General features: G+C 33.8%; 1 pseudogene; it reads right to left on the bottom strand.

The window, feature by feature from the left end:
* Nucleotides 1–9,761: 9,761 nt before the first annotated feature.
* Nucleotides 9,762–13,650, bottom strand: LOC120072904 (annotated as a pseudogene).
* Nucleotides 13,651–20,155: the final 6,505 nt, after the last annotated feature.

Genomic DNA, 20,155 nt, shown 5'->3' with positions numbered 1-20,155 from the left:
GGATGATGAGGTGAAAGAAAGCTGGAAAATGTTAGGGTTTCAAGGAAGAAAAAAGCTCGGTATGCAGGGGCACTAGGATTTTAGATTGCAATGAGGCAAAGTGTGCTCACAGACAGAGAAAGTACTTTTTATAGGTTGGGCCTTAGTGGGCCCAACGCTATTTTTGCAGTGGCAGGCCTCGAGACACTCAAAAGGCCCGTCGTTTTAACTCCCCTCATTTATGTGGTTTCAGAGTAAACGTCCTTTTGTCTGAAGACTCATCATTTCTTTGGAATACGGAACGATTGGACTTATAAATTTTGCAAAAAGAATCATCTTTAATATTTTATTCGAATGGATGCAAGGAAAATATTAACGCAATGTGTTCACCAATGCAAATGCATCTATGCAGAGCACGGGCAACAACGCATACATCCCCGCAACATACCCCTTAACTACACGCATTTCTGGAGGATCAGATGCACAGTATTGCTACCAACGCAACACTACCTCAACATAGTGCATTTTGCTAAGGACGGGAAAAGGACACACACGCGCGCAACACACCCCTCAGCTCAACGCATTTGAGTTGGATGAATGCAAAGCGTACCTTGTTGGTTTAGGAGCGTCCATTATCGCCATGCATATTGAATGTGTTTTATTTTATTAAATTGTTTTTTTTCATCAACGCAAGTTGCTATGGCTTACGGTAATAAAATTTCTTCTCATTACTCAATCATTCACCAATTAAAGAATAACACATTAAGTACAGAAAAGTTAAAGGAATTAAAGAAAACACGGAAATAAATGCAAGGACAGTAAATGAAGAATAAATTCATAAAGTCATGAAACAAATGAAAGGAAATAGTAAAAACAAAGTTCAGAAATTCATAAAGATGAGAATTAAAGAAAGCATTTAAACAAAGATGTGAGATATGGACCGGAAGATGATTTTCTTTGAATGAGCGCAATCCACACCTCTGCAGGCGATCTAGCTTGCCTGCCCAATGTCCTAGGGACATTGCTCCTTTCCATGAGATCCTGGGGCTTCGGAATTGTTTGGCAACGTACTAGGTGTTTTGTTTATAAGCTTAGATGCCAGCTGGCTCATTTGAATCTCTAAGTTTCGAATTGAAGACGTCTGCGCCTGCTTCACTGCATCATTTTTGTCCATATACTATTTTAGCAGGGCCTCCAACGAGCTTCCAGGGGTGTTTGAAGATGAGGGTTGCTGATTATGTGATTGCCTTGTTTGCCCCTGATTCAAGTTATGGTGAAAAGGATGAGGGTTTCCTCGACTGCCACTTTGATGGTTACTAGGCCTCCCTTGGTTAGGATTCCCTCCCCAACCGAAGTTAGGATGGCTCCTCCAACCTGGAATGTAGTTGTTACTGTAGGGGTTGTTTTGGATGGCGCATACTTGCTGGATATTTGATGGGCACTTTTCTGCTACATGAGCCCCTCCATAATTAACGTAACTTATTGCGGCCACTTAAGCAGGTGCAACGGGTTGCGCTGATTGTTGGGGGATGGCTCCTTGATTGATTGCCATCGATTGGAGGATTGAGATCACTACGGCCATCTGAGCGGCCAATGTGGCCATTGTCTCCGCAGGGACAATGGCAGATTCATTCTTTCTTCTTTCAGAGCCTTTGCCTCCATAACTATCATCAATCCAGACATCTATGTTCTGCGATATGCGATCAAGGATGACTTCGGCCTCGGTATACGTCTTATCCATAAAACCTCTTCCTGTTGAGGCATCAGTAACAGCCTACGTCGATCTGTTCAGGCCATTGTAAAATGTCTCCATCAGGATGCAATCGGGTATCCTGATATGCGGGCAGTTCTTCACCAATCTTCGAAATCACACCCAGGCGGTGCTCAGAGTCTCATTGTCCATTTGCTAAAAGTTCAACACATCCTTTCGTCGCCTTTCGTTGACGGCCGGCAAGAAGAACTTCTTCATGAATCGCTCCACCAGCTGATCCCATGATGTAATTCGTTCGGCTTCAGTGAGTGAGCTCACCTCTTGGCTTTGTCCCTCAAGGTGTAAAGGAATAAATACAGTCTAATACCCTCAGGGGTTACGCCAAGTAAAACTGAGTCGAATGGCACTGCAGGTCTTCACCTTGCAGACCTCCCAAATTACCTGCGTTCTTGGATCATTTGAGCTCCTCTACTATAGGCTACGAAATCCCAGGCGAAAAATCGTACAGGTTGGGCGCCGCGTAGTTCCTCATGGGAATATTGCGGGCAGCAATAAGGAAGACTGGGTCCTGCGCTGGCCGTATCGCCCCTTGATTTCCTACGGGAGCTGCGTTGTCAATATTATTTGCCATATCAGCTGCTTTCTTTCGCCTTGCTCGATTCTAACGTGCTCGTGCGCGAAAGCTACACTCGATCTCTGGGTCAGCTACGAATTCTGGTTCGGTACCAGTACTCATAAACTGTCAGACTGCTCTCCGCGTTGAACAGCCAGTACGAAAAGATCTATCCTGCAAAATACCACAAACACACTCAAACAATAACCGTTAACCAATCCCCAGCAACGGCGCCATAAACTTGACATGCAAACTTTAGGTCTTTATCATCATACAAGCTCATCATAAACTTGTAACGCATGTATAAATATGAATGAATAAAATTATTCTTCTTATGTCATAAAACGCATGGATGATTGCGATGATATGCAATACTACTTCTAGATATGCGTTATTAATGAATGTTCTTGTAGTATGTTGTGCGTTGTCACTAGTTTTCTTGCGTTGAAACCAAGTATAATTTCACCGCAAGTTTCTCGGTGTGATTCGAGGTCGAACACAGGGATTGTTTTAGGTTAGTTGCATTATATTTGTGATATATGCGACCAGGGGTTTTTCAATTTAATAAAAGTGTTGTTTGTACATGCAGTAAAGTAAATTGTGCAGTAAAGTAAAGATAAGCGATAAAAATGCAATAATAAAGTAACATACGATAAAGAGTAAAGTGCGATAAAATAAACCTAAGCTATAATGATACAAGATACCGAGGTTGAGACTAACTGTGAAGAATATACAAAGATCGTGTTATATGGTGGCAAGGCTTATGTACGAAAGAAAAAGAGAAAGGATAATTAATTTAAACAGTGCAAGTTTCTTAATTGCGTTAAAGATATAAGTACGGTTCCGCTTTCCCTTGGAGTACACCTCTCGGTGATTGGCCGCATTTCCCACATCTCTGTAGTGAAACAGGGACGAACGTAGTGAACACAAGGTTTCTTCCATCTCTGGAAGTAATTCTTACTTTAGGTAACGTATTCTTCTAATCTTCTCTCGACAGATCAGAATGGCATCTTCACTTCTGCTCTCACAGGTGAAGATGCCGTCTAGCATGCTTTAAATAAACATCTTTATTTCTTTAGCACAAATTAAGTTACTTGTTTAATTCATATTAATCATCAAGTGATTAAGAAAACATCGTGGAGAAAACGATTATTGGAGGAACGAAAATAGACAAAAATGTGGAAATGGAAGTGGTCATTATATTTAATTATAAAATCAAGCGTCTGATACATGGTTGTGAATGATTTAGACTAAGAAGATGAAATACAATTGATGAATAAGAGTTAGAAACAGATACAGAAGAGTGCCAATGTCTTGACACCGATCTAGATGGAAAGATTGCTTTCTGGGATAGATGGAGTGAATGGAAGGATGAGTTTCCCTCTCAGGCTTGCTTAACCGGTAGAGTTGATCTAGGTACAGAACTTCACAGCGGGGATTTAGAATGATTAGCCCTGAGACTCACGTCTCGGCCTTGTCTCTTTTCTTCCCAAATCTTCTCCGATCAACACTCAGATCAACCTCTCTCTCAATAGCCTCGTATCAATTATCCCGTATCTAGTATATCTTCTCAGTGAATTCTTTGAGGGTATTTATAGGTGAAAGCTTTGACTCTCTGACTTGTGGTCCCCACTTTATTGTTATGGAAATTTCGAGAATGGTGGAATAAATATTCCTTCTATTATGCAATCAGTCCATTGAAAAAGCACAACGGTTAGTTGTACACGTGTCAAAATCCTCCGTGATTGCGCCGCTCATTTGCATCTTCGATCGTGTGCCCGCATGCGGTGTTGTTTTTATTACCACATGCGATTGAAGTTCAGCTCTGGATCGATTGTCGCATGCGCCGTCATTGCGTTGATCGTTTATTCATTCTTGAATGATGGGCACAATGCGACGTAGATGCGTTAATCTTTCTCTCTTGAGCCATGAGCGCATACGGTGACTGGATATCCTGCAAAACAGACTTGAAATATTCTTTTCTACCATCGCAATTATGTTAGTGGGTGTATTGACGATAATTTATAATTATTGTATTTCTTAGCTAATTTCCATACAATTGTCACAACTTTACTCTCTTTTGGCCGTAATATCTAAATAAAGCAGTATAAATAACTTGTATTTCTACAAGTTATAACCAGGCTCGACAAGTGAAAGGAAATCTTAGTAGGTGGGCGGGGTAGCATGTCGAGTGTTAGAAACATGACCTATATAAGTCGAGACTTCAAGTCTCGACATGGGTAGACGGGGCAGGCGAGGAGCATGTCGAAGGTTGAAGACTCCACTTATATAGGTTGTGTTTCCACCACTCGACTTAATTTAAAATAAAAAAAAATGATTCTTGAACTTCTAAAAAAGGTACCACACTATTGGGGTTGATGCCCTAAAGTCTCGTGCCTACTAGTTTGTAAACAGTTTGTACGAATACTTGTGTTGTATAATATATGATATTTACTTCACATCTTGTTTTTTGCTCAGTTGCATGTTTTATTTGCTTTATCACAAACTAATAAATATAAAATCCCTGGTTATCTGCATGTAACATAAGCATGTATGTGGTGACATACAAGTGGATCCATGTCTTGAGTGATAACCAAAATGGTCTGTAGTATATGGATAAAGAAGGGAAACCTTATCCTGGTAATGCTACGGATGCGGCCTGCTTTGTGGAATGGTCACAAGTATTGTGACTTGTCACAGATGGTCTAATCTTGATCATTCGTGTTGGGGACATGCAAGTGGGGGCGTCGTATACAAAGAGATTATATAAGACCTGACCATGTAGTGTTAACGTCTCGTTATATAACATCGTTCATGACAGAGACTTCACTTCACTAGGATGACCATAGGTAACATGACCTCAATCCTGAGTGAGTTTGGGAATTCCTGCCATTGAGGGCAGTCCTTTGATTTGTATGGGTGCGAGTGGCCAGGTCCTGATTCACTTACCATTTTAGGGATTTCGTCTGATTTGGGGCTGGGATTCAGCTACACAGATGGGATTCACTCATTCCTTGAAGCAGAGTAAATAGTAGATAGCTCCCTTAAAGCTGATTCGGTGCTTGAACGATGTGGGCCAATTACTATCTGCTTGGCCCAAGAGGTGTTTACACATAGTTGGACTATGTTGTATTGTTCATTAGAGAAATCAGTGGTACCTAAAGAATGAGATGTAACTATAGGGGCAAAACGGTAAATTGGCCCAGCTATACTTATGAGCATCTGTGAAGGGTCATCGTACTCATGATTGGTTATATCCGATGGACACAGAAATATATCTGCGGTAAGAAGAGTTCGATTGTTGGTCTTTAGTGGAATGCCTGACAGTTAACGGATGGTGGATCTCGTGGCTAAAGAGTTTAGTCAGCTATTCACGTACAATTGGAGCTTCGAGCCAAAGGTCTATTAGGTCCCCTGGATAGCTTGGAAAAATTCAAGAATCAGTGTTTGAGTTAATTTGAAATGTTCAAATTGACAAGAGGGAGTTGATTATATATGATATAATTGAACTGGTTGATTATATATGATATAATTGACTAAATGTATGAGATACATTATTTTGGAGATGCTCATAAACAATCGCATAGTGTGCCGTGTTTTCGAAACGATCGTCCACCTTTTACTAAACGATCACTTAGTAAAACCTACACAATCGTGTAGCTTCTTCTAAACGATAAGCATTTAACTATACGATAGCTTCCTTTTCTCTACTACTTGCTTATCATCTACACAATTTGTTCTTCCTCATACCTCTACCAAACTCACCAAAGACTACACTTTGGGTTCTCACTTCGAGAATACCAAGGGCTCCATTTTAGTGGTGTCGTCCCCACTATTGTTCACTTGTTTGTGATAGTTAGTGTTGCTGCAAACGAATTGCTTGCTGGGCGATAGAGATCGTGTAGAGGTCTTCCACTGCATCTGAATTCTAAAGCTTGAAGAGGGTCTTCAACTGGTATGAGAATTATTTCCCTTATTCTTTAGTGTTCGAAGCATGCCTTTAATTAGTGTTAATTTGCATAACTGTATGTTAGAATGTATATGTTGTATTTCGGTCACGGTGAAATCGGAAAGATTCGAACGCGCTCATGGATGCTTTCTGTTAAGAGATCCTTCATACACTACCCTAAATTTCTAAATAATTTAAGAACTGTTGGGATTAGTGTCCTAATTCTCCCGGAGTCTCGTAGATTGTAAACATTTACACATTGTTATGAATAAAATAAGTGTTATTTTATTTTGCATTTACTAATATCCAATAAACAAAGATTTGTGGTTATTGTATGTAAACTTAAGCATATATATGAGATATACAAATGGATCATGGCTTAAGTGACAACCTAAAAAGGTCTGTAGTATAAGGATTAAGAAGGAATACCTGATCCTTGTGACATTACGGATATTGCCCACTTTGTAGAGGTATACAAGTTTTATGAACTACTATAGACGGTTGATCCTGACCATTCATGTGGAGACATGCGAGTAGGGGTGTCTTATACAAATTCTTTGTATAAGAACCGGACCACAAGATGAATAGTCTCTTTATATAATGTCGTTGATACTTGAGACTTACATCACACCTAAAACGACCATAGGTGACATGACCTTAATCCTGAGTGTCTTAGGAACTCCTGCCTTTGAAAGTGGTCCTTTGATTAGTATGGGTGAGAGTGGCTAGATTGCCAACTCAACAAGCCTACCTTTTTTGGGGTTTTTTTTAATTTATGAGCTGGGAACTTAGTTTCACAAGATGGAATTCACTCCTTCCTTAAAGCAGGGGTAAGTAGATAGATTGCTCCCTTAAGGGCTGATTCCGAGTCTTGAACACAGTGGCCACAATCTCTCTTTGGAAGAGAGGACTCGGTCTTAGTAGGACTATGACTTATGTTCATTAGAGGGATCAGTGGTACTTAAGAAGTTAGATGCTACAGGGCAAAATGGTAAATTGACCTAACTATACTTACGAGCGATCTGTGAAGGGTTATCTGGAGAGTACAGTTGTCGGTATTTAGTAGAGTACCCGACAATTAACGGATGGTGGATCCTGTGACTAAAGAGTTTAATCAGTTATTCACGTACCGTTGTAGCTTCAAGCTACAGGTCCATAAGGTCCCTTTGCTAACTCGATGTATTCAAGTTGAGAATCAGTTCTTGGTGTTAGTTTGAAGTGTTCAAATTGACAAGGGGAAATTCAATTATATATGACATATTTGGTATGATGTATAAGATATATCAAATGAAGGATTGATGTAAATATGATTTACATTAAGTACCATAAAATAGAAAAAGAACTATAGTTTATATGTTCCATGAGATGAATTATTAAAACTATATGTTATAAATATGATATGGTAAGTTGGTTATCATATTTATTTATAATAATATTAATTATTTGATAATTATCTCTTTTTCTCTAATAATCAATTGAGTGGGAGGTTATTGGTGGTTTTATGGTAACCGTGAGATAAAATGAAAAATATTTTCCTAATTTTAAAGAGTTCTTTGATTCAGAAAAGAAACTCACGGACAAGGCTATCAAATGAAATTGTTTCACTAAGTGAAAGCTCATAGAGAGACTAAACAATCGTGGACATTATCTATGCAATAGTTCATCAGCTGGTCGTAGCTAAATAATCACGTGGCATTGTCTATACGATAGGCTGCCATCTTCTACACGATTAAGCACATCGTCTATACGATAGACTGTGTCATCTCCCACTTGCTCAACCGTCTACATGATATTTGTTCCTCCAGTCTCTTCCTCTTATCAAGTTTATACAGAGCCCGCAACTTCTGGATTCTCACACCGAGAATACCAAGGTAACCATTGTGGTGATGTCCTCACTCAACTTGATTGATATCGAGGTTCTAGAGGCCGTTCATTGGGTTCGTGTTTGTTGTTGATCGTATTGTGCATCGGTCATTGTGTTCGAGGGCTAAGGTGTTGTTCTTGTTGAAGGTATCTTGACAGCATGCTGTAATTTCGTGTTGTTGCATGATCTGTTAGTTTCCGTTCTTGTCTGTAATTGTTGGTGTTCAATTTCAAATGGAATTTGGGACGATCCTTCCGCTGCTCATGGAAATCCTCATGTCTGTTTTCCTTCAAAAACTACCCTATTGCGCTAATTTTTTTTTCAAATTGTAATATTAAAATTAAACATCCCATAGGTTTCATCCCTTTCTTTCTTTTTTATTTTTGTAAGTTAAGTGACCAACAATCACTTCGTTTTAGTTTTCTTTGTTTATTTATATAATTTAAAGAAAACCAAAATCCATTATTTGTAAATTTAAGTCTCATGTGTCACTCACCCATAGCTCCAAGTGGCACTCTCTAATTGGTTCAATTTGATGATTTGACCGCCACATCAGCATCATGGGAATTTTTTTCGTTACGCTTCTTTTTATTAAATCTTTTTCATTTGAACTCCAATTTGGGTGATTCAATAGGCAACAGAATCATTATTTCAAGCTCTACGATACGGACTATTCAAAATAATAAAATTATTAGTAAATAAAATCAAGTTTGTTATCATAAAAAATTTATTAATTAATTAGTGAAAATAAAATAATTTGAGATTAAAGGTCAAAAAAGCCAACAAAATAAATCCTAGATCAAATCTCCAATAAATAGACTATTATGTCTTCGTATGAGGTAACTTGAATTTCTGACTTATACACTAATATCTAGTTCTCTTACTAACTTTGACATCAAACCTCTTTTTCTTTGTTTTGCAAGTCCTCTCTTAACTAAATTACAAATTTGTTGTTGATGTCATGTAAAGGTGAGGTTTGTTTTCTCTTAAACAAAATTTGGCATCAACAACTATTATTTACATTTTTCAAAATGGAAAAAGAAGACCTAAAAGGAAGTCGGAAAGAAAAAAAATTAAACACATAATTAAAACAAATTCAAGTGAATTAAGCGCATTAAAAACAATTTTATTCTGGCATATTTGTTATTAAACTTAGAATAATTTTTTAAATGGTAAAATTGTTGAAAACATTTTCAAGTATAGCAAAATATCACTATATAAGTGATAGATCGCGATAAACTTCTATCCCTAATCTTGTCTATTGCAATCTATCATTGATAAATTGTGATATTTTGCTATATTTGTAGATAAGTTGGTTCATTTTCCTTTATTTGATAACCACCTTAAACTTACAATCTTGATTTATCAACTTGTATTTACATGTGTTTACTGCAAGTAGCTTAATTCAACTTTTATAAGACATACATTCTTGATCGAGAGATCAAATGTTCAAAGCTCTCCACTTTAATTATATATTTACAAAAAAAAAAAATACATTTATTGTTTTTTGAAAAAAGGAAAAGAAAGGTTGGAACAAGTAGAAAATGATGTTTAAAAACAAAGATAAGAAAAACATAACAAAATATTTATAAACCATCATGGAGAGACAGGCATGGGCATCCTCCAGAAAAATCGCACGATCTACCTAACATATGGGAATTGGAGCACCAGTCCACTCCTTCAAACATTCTAAGATAGAGTCAATCATCTTTCCTTTACAAAAAGTTGTGAATACTGTTTCACATTCTTCTCCTAGAGATATTACCTTTTCACCAATTAATTTTGTTCCTAACTCTTTCCTCAAAATCTATAAAGTGGGTAAGATTTGCATTCCTCAATTTGGTTCTTGATTTGTGCATTTCACTCTCATATACTTACAATGTATTTTCAACATTTTGTGGCAAAATTGCCTTCAATTCCTCTTCGAAAATAGCAATTTTTAAAGATTGAATTGTTTGCATTATTTTCATCATCACTATTTGTAAGTGCATGCTCAACGAAAACTTGTCTCAATTTCTACATCAATGGGTAAGTAACAGTACTTGGGTAATGTATATAAGCAAAAATGTATTCTCTATCGACAACCTTCAATAAGTCTTTCTCAAACAATCTTAAGGAATCAAGTACAATACTAGAGGATGTGATCAACATTTTCTGTGCTACTAGGCTTATAGTGCTTTTAACAATGCTCTTCAAATTTTCCTCCAAATGCCATAAGTCAATTGCTTGACATAGAGCAACTAAAAATGTAGAAGACATGAGTTTTAGAATGTCAATAGCTTCAACTGTTTTCCTTGAGGAAATTAAACCAAGGGAGTTAATATCTTAATTGTATTGCTCAACACTCTAAACATAACATGTCACTGGGTTTGCAAGATATTGAAGCTCAAAGCAATATGAAATCATAGCGATTTCAACACCTTTAAATCCATAATCCAAGCTTGGATTTCTACTTGCAAAAAGATTAGAAGGCAAACCGTATTTGTAGAAATCATTGACAAGTTCTGAGAATTGGGTAAACATGAGCTTTCCAATTGAAGCAATTAAACGAGTATTGTTCATTGAAACTCCGACCGGAGTTCCTTGAAAGTTGCCTCCATGCAGAGCTTTATTTTCTTGAAACATCAATCAAAGAGTTGTCGTTGACTGAATTAATCTCTCGCTCAATGGACTTCTTTGATAATCGAATAACATCAATCAATGGGCCAAGCCATCGGGGAGAAGTTATAAGAGCATAAAGATCTTGTTTTGGCTTCTGAAGAGGATCAATTTCATACAATTTCTTGGCAGTTTTCATATAAGAACTCCCATCTAAAGTGTGTTCTATATTGCAGCTGCCTCAATTTGACTAAGATGATCCTTCAATTTATGAGTCAAATAGTTAGCAAATTCAAACTTTCATTGCATAACTTCAACAAAGATGGCAGGTAAAATCTCAGTCAAAACAACCAAAATATTTGCCTCAAATAAAACAACATAAGCCAATCTAGAACCAACAACAGTGCTATTGACAAAAGTAAAACCTTCTTTAGGATGCAACTAAAAAAACCCTGAAGTATTATCAGCTTGTTTGAAAGCTTCCTTTGCATTAAGATTTTCTCCATTTGGACCAATAACTTTAGGGTTCGGTCGGCCAGTGAACAATCCATAAATGTAAGAAAGAGGAACAAGATCATCAGAGGCAGTAATGGTTCCACGAAGAGGCAAGCATGGAATGACATGATTTTAGAGTTTTGTTATAGCTTCCAAAATCTCAAATCTAATTTCGGAGTAACCTTGAAGAGGTGTATTAGTTCTCATCAACATGGTTGTCCTTGTAGCCGAGTGGGACAAAGTATTATTCAACTCGTCTCCACTTCCAAAAATCCCAGAATTAGGAATCTAATAAACTCCTTTTAAAGAGCCTCATCTTATTTGGTTCTTCTATGGGACGTAGCACCAAATCCAGTTGTGATACCATAACTATTAGTTTCCCTATTCATACTTTCCATAATCCAAACACTACTAGTTTTTATTCCAACTCTAGTAGACTCTGAAAGTTCGACAGTAACATTAGAGTCTCTACTAGCAATAGCACCAACTTGAGAAATGATTAGAGTCTCACCATAAAGCTTGACAAAAGACCTTCGTTACTCCTCCACCATGCACTTCACCTTATTAAAATGGCTGCCCTTGAGGGACTTGGCGACCACACCCCAGTTAAGTGGGTCATGAATGGAGCTCTTGCTTGACTAGGGCCATTTTGAGTTTATTACGAGAACTATAATCTTTTGTTTATGACTGAGTTGTAGGAGAAAGGAAATGATGCTATTAATAGAAATTTGGATTAGCATTAAGTGGGGTTGGTGAGGAAGGTTGGTGGAAACAACAAATTAGGACAAACAAATAGGGTAGTTGGGTTTTGTTAGTAGAGTGTGGGAGTTATTTTCAAAGGTGAAAGTTCGTAGACTTTTATATCTATTCATACTCAAAATACCTTACAAACTTTGATCTTTCTCTCTCTTTTCTTTTTTAATTTAATAATTTCTATCAAATTATGAAAGATGATAATTCATGTCTAATCTATTGGAACTATAGTTTTTTTTTTTTTTTTTTTTTTTTTTTTTTTTTTTGTAGGAAGGAGAGGAAGTTGATTTCATTACAAAAATTATTATATTCGATAAAATATGGAGTTTAATGACTTGAGAATAGTCAAATGTTCGGATCCATGGTTAATGTCAATGGTTGGTTTTGAATTCGATATCTTTATAACTGGAAAAGTATCATTTTGATCAATGCATTTTAAAGTTTTTATGTTTCATCTTTATACTTTCAAATGTTAAAATTTTGAGATTGCATTCTCAACAAATTTTACAAATAGTTTTCTATGTTAGTTTTTTTAGTTATAGTAATGATATAAATAAGAGATCGAACTTCTAACTTCAAGAAAAAGAAAATATGTAAATTACTATTGACCTAAGCTCATTTTGATGTCTTTCAATGGTAACTTATTGGGTTTTTTTTAAAAAAAAAAAAAAAAGAAAATGTTAGTTTATTGTTAAGTCATCTCATTTAAAAAGTTAGCATTTTTTTCTCAAAAAAGTAGTATAAATTTATTGACATAATAAATGCAAAAGGAAATATTGGGAAAATTAACATAATAATACCATAAGGATGAGGAAATAGAGAGTTAACATTAAAATATAGAGAAAAATCAATTTAGGGGTAGGAATCCATTAACATTAACAACAACAAATAACCAGAATAAGTTTAACTCAATGGTAATTGACATGACTTTCTTATTTTAAAAGTCGAAGATTTGATCTCTCATCCCATAATTGTTGTAATAAAAAGTAAACAAACAACTACAACAGATAAATTCACCAAATACGAGTGTAGTAACTATGAGGTCTAGGGTTCGAATCCTTCTACCTAACTATACTTTAAAAAAAATTATTATACATATAATTCTATATACAAAAAATCAGAGAAGGAAATAATCTAAAATAAAACTTGATTTTGAGTTTTTAAATGATTGCTCAAACTACCAAAAATAAATGATATTCAATTATAGTTATTTAGTAATTAATATTTTAATAATAAAAAAGTTTAATCGGTAGAATAATCTATGCAATGGCATTCTAAAAAAAATGATATTTAATAAATTAGGACATAATAAGAGACACAAAATTTAGGCAAAAATTTTATTTCATAAAACCCTTCTCTCTTCCTTTTAATAAAATTTATAAATTTCAAATCATAATTAACCTATATCCTCTTTTGAACTCGAAGGCTTAAATCTTAAAGACATACGAATAATAATAACAAGAAGACAAAATAATGTTTTTTTTTTCCAAAAAAGAAAAACAAACAAACAGATAAATAAAAATAAGGGATACATTTCATTTTTTACAAAAAAAGGCTTATTGGTCTCTCTATTTTCACTAATATCAGTGACTATTTACAATTTAGCCTCACCTACGTTATATATATATATATATATTTACTTATATATTTCTCTCTCCTCCGTACATAATTCTCTCCCCCATACATATGTTCTCTCTCCCCCAATAATGTATTTCATATATTCTCTCCCTCATAATTCACACCCATTTCTTCCCCCTCTCTTTCTTTTCTCCTTCCCCCTTCCTCTCTTTTCTCCTTCCGATGATGTGAGTTGTAGGTGGTAGACGATGGCATAGGGCAAATTGATGACTCGACACGAGGTGACACGAACGACTTGGGATAAGTCGATGGCGCGGACGGCGTGGATTGAACCGACGGTGACAAGTTAAGTAGATTTGGTCAAGGGTACGACGGGCAAGCAAATTCGGTCGACGACAACGAGGAGAGAGATTCATGGTGGTCATGGCTAAAGTAGAAGAAGAGATGAAGATGGAGGGTTATGTATTATAAACCCCCATATGAAAATAGACTTTATTTTTTCCTATTTTTTATATATATTGTGAGATATGTGTACTTTTTTTTAGCTTTTGTAGGAAATTTGATATATACTGTAGTATATGTATTTGTTTATTTGATATAAACGAGTGTTTTTTTATTTCGACTTATTGTATTATGATATATATATTGTGGTGTAAATAAAATTTATGAAGATTTATATACTGTAGTATATTTTATATATTGGTTAGAAAATTTTCAAATACCTAACAAAATGTTCTAAGGTATATTTAAGATAATCATGAATCCATCAAAATGTTCTAAGGTATATTTAAGAAGTCTATCACTGTCTATCACTGATAGACCGTGATAGAAGTCTATCATTATAACATTGATAGATTTCTACAACCTTTTTTATTTATTTGTATATTTGGTATGTTTGGTATGGTTGTAATATGCTGATTTCTTTTCCCATTTTTATTTATTAGGTTCATCTTATTGACAACGTTGAATACTCAGTAATGGATGGTGATAAACAATTCCTAGTAAAGCTTAATTTGGGGTCTTATAGCTATCGAGTATGGGATTTGGAAGAAATTTCATTCTCTCATGTGCTTGCTGTACTTCGGCTGCTTAACATGGATATTTATTCCTATGTATCTAATTATTATTATTCAAGCGCGTTGTCATGGACATATATGAGTTGTGTTCGACCTGTTGGAGTCCATTTAAAATGGAGGGTTTTAGATGATGGTATAAGAGCATTACCTCCTATTTTTAAACGTTCAGTAGGAAGGCCTAAAAAACAAAGGATTCCATCTATAGGTGAAGCTAAAAGTAGTTCATTAAGATGCAATCATTATCATTCTAAAGGTCACAATTCTAGGACTTGCAAGCTTCACCTAATTAGTCAATGATGTAATCATTATAGTTCATTTTTTCCTTTGTATTGCCAAATAGATTGATATTAGAACTTATGAAAGTTATTTTTGCCCTTGGTTGATTCTATTATTGAGTTTGTAAGTGAATGGAACACTATCTTTATATGAATAAAATTCTTGAATTTCTTTGTTTATATTCTTTTTCTAGATTGAAACATGTGATATACCCATTTATACAAACACTGATAGACACTGATAGATTTCTATCAGTGTCTCTCATTTATACACACTGATATACCTTTGTATCGATATCCACTGATATCTTTCAATCAGTGTATATCACTTACAGAGAGTAATTTATTTTTCTGCTATTGTGAAAATGAAGATACTTGATGAACTGATCATGGATATTGATACTGAACTTGTCTAATGGTCAATTTGAAAGTCAATGTTTCTTCTTTACCATATGATACAGTATATCAATTTTGGTTATTAAAATTTATATACTGATTCCATTTTTTATGTAAAATTTGTTACAATATTAGGATTATGCATGGTTGATTCATTTTTGGTATCAAAACTAGAAGCATTATAACATTATAGTAATTGAGTTGAGAGTTGATAGACACTGATAGAAGTCTATCAATGTCTATCAGTGAAATATGGAATTGATAGACTTCAAAAGTATATAATATATATTTAAACATTGATAGACACTAATAGTAGTTTAAATATATTTATGTCAAACCAAAAAATAGTTTGAGATAAGCAAATTGACAATATCAACTTCCAAACTCTTGCAAAAATACTCCAAAGGATTGCTTAAAATCTTGTGAATAGCTCAAGCAAAAAATGGTGGCTCCACTTCCTCATTCTTCCTACGCATAATAAACCAGAAATAAAGCTCCATAAATAGGTCCAACAGATAATGCAAAAAGTAGTAGATATTGTATAAATATCGGGATGTCTTGTGAAGTCGAGAGGCCTACCATGACACCGAATAATATTGCATATTTTCTTGGATTGAACTCACAATTAAAAATAATTTCCAGCAAGCAGTTCTTTCCCCAAGTGAGATGGAGCTTACAATCATGTTCTTTTTTAGTAGACCATCACTAATAGACATTTATAGACTTCTATGATTTTCTATCAATGATAGAATTCATTATGTACCTAATGGAATTACATTGGACATATTATTTGATAGTGCTTTATTCCTCATGTACCTGATAGAATTTTATCATACACATGTACAAAAGTTTATAAAACTGATACAATCACAATAGATAACATCATTAGTATAAACTAGAATTCTTATAGATATAGTTCTATCATCAATGTCCATTGTCACTTGTATTGTAACATTCACAAAATAACATAGTTCATTGTTAGTAGTATTGTAGTCTTTTTCAATAACATTCTAAAATCAAGTTCTAACATTAAGTTTGAGAAGGTTGAGATTGAGTTTGAGAGTTTAGTTGAGAGATGTTTAAGCTGAATCTTGGAGCACTGTCCATCAATGAAGTTGTTTCGGTCTTTTTCTTCTTTTTAGGAGATGCTTTGTTCATTCCCTTTTCCTTAACTGTTTGTTTCCTTTCTCTCTTGGGCCTCTCATTGACAATTTTCTTGTCATCATCTTATACTTTTGGTCTAAACTTTGTACATTTTTCTTTTCCTGCAGAATCAACAACCTAAAATAATAGTAACAAGATAGAAAGTTAAATGTTAGAATTTGAAAACTACATATCATGTTATCATCAACTATTTATATATATGTATCTATTTGTGACAAAAAAATTGATTTATAATAAAATCTCTCACTATATACTGTTGATAGACAGTGATAGTGATCTATCACTATCTATCATTGATAGTATTTATAAATATTATTAATCTTAATTAATTATATTTACCTCTTTCTCATTTTGTAGTTTTGATCTTCTCTCCTCTTTTTTGTTTTTCTTCTTTGACAGATAGATCAAATTCTTCTTCTTCTTCAAGCTCAACTTCCTGCAATAGATTCAAAATTCTATAATACTTAAGAAGACAACCTATCGCTTTATTTTCTTTCATAGCGTCTATATATTTACCTTATCCTTTTGTTGAACATGATAAATTTTTTCCATATGTTCATCAACTTGAAATTCTTTTTCCTGCAAACATGAGAATTAAGGAAGTTATAGAAGTATACCATACATTGATAGAATTTCATCAGTTCATTGATTGACCTCATTGACTTCAATTAGGAATGTCTATCACTGATAGAATTATGTCAGTGTCTATCATTGTTGGGCAGGAATATCTATCACTAATAGACACTGATAGAATCCTATCAGTGTATATCAGTGATAGACACTTCTTATTAAAAGTCTATCATTTAGATTTCAACTTAGATATTTACTTTTTGCTGATCATCATCAGTTTTCTCCAGATACTGTACAGCTTCAAATTCATTTTGCTACAATAATACAATACAATGTAAATGTGTCGTTGTTACATAAGAATCAAGAAAGTCATAGAATTTTCTGTTAGTGATAGACACTGATATAATTCTATTAGTGTCTATCATTGATGGGCAGTGATAGATCTAATTGACTTTCATGACAATATGTAGCTTAACAGAGAAAACACATAGCTTAAGAGACGAAGCAAACCTTTTCCTTTCCATCCTCTTCCTCAAACACTATTGTTAATTGTTATCTTTGGGGTTTCCAAAGATATTGAATATCGTCAAAATGATATTATGTTTGAATCTCTTGTGTTTGTGTATAAGATTCCTAAAACAAAAAACATAATTCAAACACAAAGATAATGAAAAGAATGGGATTCCTATAATAAAAGACACAAAATAAATGGAAGAAAAATGTGTTGATAGGCAGTGATATATCACTATTTATTAGTACAAAAACTTGTATACAAACCTTTCCTTGATTCTCAATTTTAATCTACAAGAAAAACAATTTTAGTTTAATTAGTAAATGTATGTTTATATTTAAAAATAAAATAATATATTGCAAAAGACTTACCTGAGCTACATAATTCGCAGCATAATTCACCATTTTGTCAATTTCATAATTTCTTTCAAGAACTTGTAAGCTACAAGAAGGAACTTTGTTTTTTCTATGGTCTCCTCAACCTCTCTTTTTTGTTCTTCTTGTGAAAGCTTTTCAATTGGAAGTCTATCATTCAGTCTTTCTATGATGGTTTTTAATATTCTGATGATCTCTTCTTGGTCTTGTTTCAAACTTTTCTACTCTTTTTCTACCTTCTGTTTGTCATTCTTCTGTTCTTCTATTTCCTCCATTATATTTTTTTCCTATGCTCATTTTTTTCTCCAATTAAATCTCTCCCTTCATTTATTTCTTCTTCTTTTTTTCCTCTCTTTCTATCTTTTCCTTCTCATTTTCTTCCAAATCTATCAAATATTTGATAGTGGTTGATTGTGATTCTTCTTCTGTTGGAACTAGTGAAATTACACAAAACTACAAGTTTAAACACATGTTAAATCATTAGATCAAAAACAAGAAAACACTAACAAGATTTTTTATGATATATGTCTATCACTGTTTTTGCTAATAGATAGTGATAGAAATCTATCACTGACTATCAGTGATAGGCTTTTATCTGTTTTTTGTTTGAAAGAATTGCAACTAATAAAAATGTGGCTATGAAATTATAGAAAATACTTACATCATTTCTTTGAAAGATATTCTGTTCAAGATTTCTCCAAGATTAGGTTGCAAACACTCCCATGATATTATTCATGGACTTTGATGGGAAATTTTTCTTCGAAATCCAATATCTATTGTTGAAAGTTTTGGTATTATTTCAAATGCCCAATAAACTAGTGTCAAAGGGAAACCTTGAAGGCATTCAGAATCCTTTTCAGTAGAAGAAGCCTTTTTGAAAAATTGATATGTCAAGTTATTTGATGATCCTTCCTTTTTAAGAGTCTTCATTTTGATGTTGCTTATCATCTGTACACAAAATTTAGGGTTAATCAATATTACTAGTAAACAAGATTAGACTTAATAACTATAATCATGAAAAGAAAAAAGTTATACCTTTTGATGTTGATGTAGTGGTAGAAAAAGCAGCAGAAGGATTAAGAAGAAGAAGAAGACCAAGACAACAGAGAAAAAAGGGACGTAAATAGAGGGGAAAAAAGTAGTGAATCAAGTCGATTGAAGAAAATGACCTAAATAGAAAAGTGTTGGGGGAGATGAATCAACTTCGATTGAAGAAGCATCGTGAAGCAGCGTAATGGAAGAAGAAGAAGAATGATCGAAGTCAGGCAAGAGAGAAGATGAATAGTTAATCGACTGAAGAGGAAGATGAAATGTTGGAGGAAAAAATCTGCTGAATTAATCGGGCTGGGCTGTTTTAGTATTTCACACCATTTGTGGGCTTTTCTTTTTCGTTAGTTTTTTTTTTCTACATATTATAAATACTTTGGCTCAAATTTTTATATTTAAAAATCCCCCTTCACATAATAACAAAAATCAACATGAAAAACAAAATGGAAAATAAAATTATATTAAATGTTATTTTCTCTCTCCAAATAAAAATGGAAAAAATATATCAAACGCATTTTATTTCTATAATCAAAAAAGGAAAAAAAATCACAATAAATGCATATTCTCTCTCCATAATAAATGCATTATATGTTGATTTATGTCAAACATTGAATTTATATACTGTGATATATTTCATATATTGGTTAGAATATTTTCAAATAATTATGAATCTGCAGAAAAAAAAACGTGAAACCAATGAAAATTGAAAAAAAAATCATTAAATATATCTTCTCTCTCCAATTAAATTAAATAAAGGAAAACATCTCAACAAATAAATTTATTTTTTTTCTTTCCATTTGAAAATATGAAAAAAAAAAATCATATCAAATGAATATTATCTCCCATAATAAATGCGTTTTTCTCTTTATCATTAAGAAAGTTTTGAAAATATGAAAATATATATAAAAATTGAGAATAAAAATAATAATAATAATAAAAAAAAGGTAAATTTGTCTAAAAATAATATTAAAAGCCTTTTTTGACCTAAAGATGGTTTTTTTATGTAAAATTCCCTAGAAATAACTTAAATTTGTATGATTACTTGAAAATGGGCTATGATTGAATTTGCCCAGTTTAAATTGGGCCATGATCCAGCCAAAAGCCCATCTAACGAGCCCACTAAGAAGCTCAAGAATCTTCAGTTTTTTTTTTTTTTTTTTTTTTGAAATAAAACTAAATTTATTTGTTATTTATAAAAAAAA

This window comes from Benincasa hispida, chromosome 3, assembly GCF_009727055.1.
Source record: "Benincasa hispida cultivar B227 chromosome 3, ASM972705v1, whole genome shotgun sequence".
Classification (NCBI taxonomy): Eukaryota; Viridiplantae; Streptophyta; class Magnoliopsida; order Cucurbitales; family Cucurbitaceae; genus Benincasa; species Benincasa hispida.
Note: the sequence above shows the minus strand (reverse complement) of the source record. Positions and strands in the feature narration are given on the sequence as shown.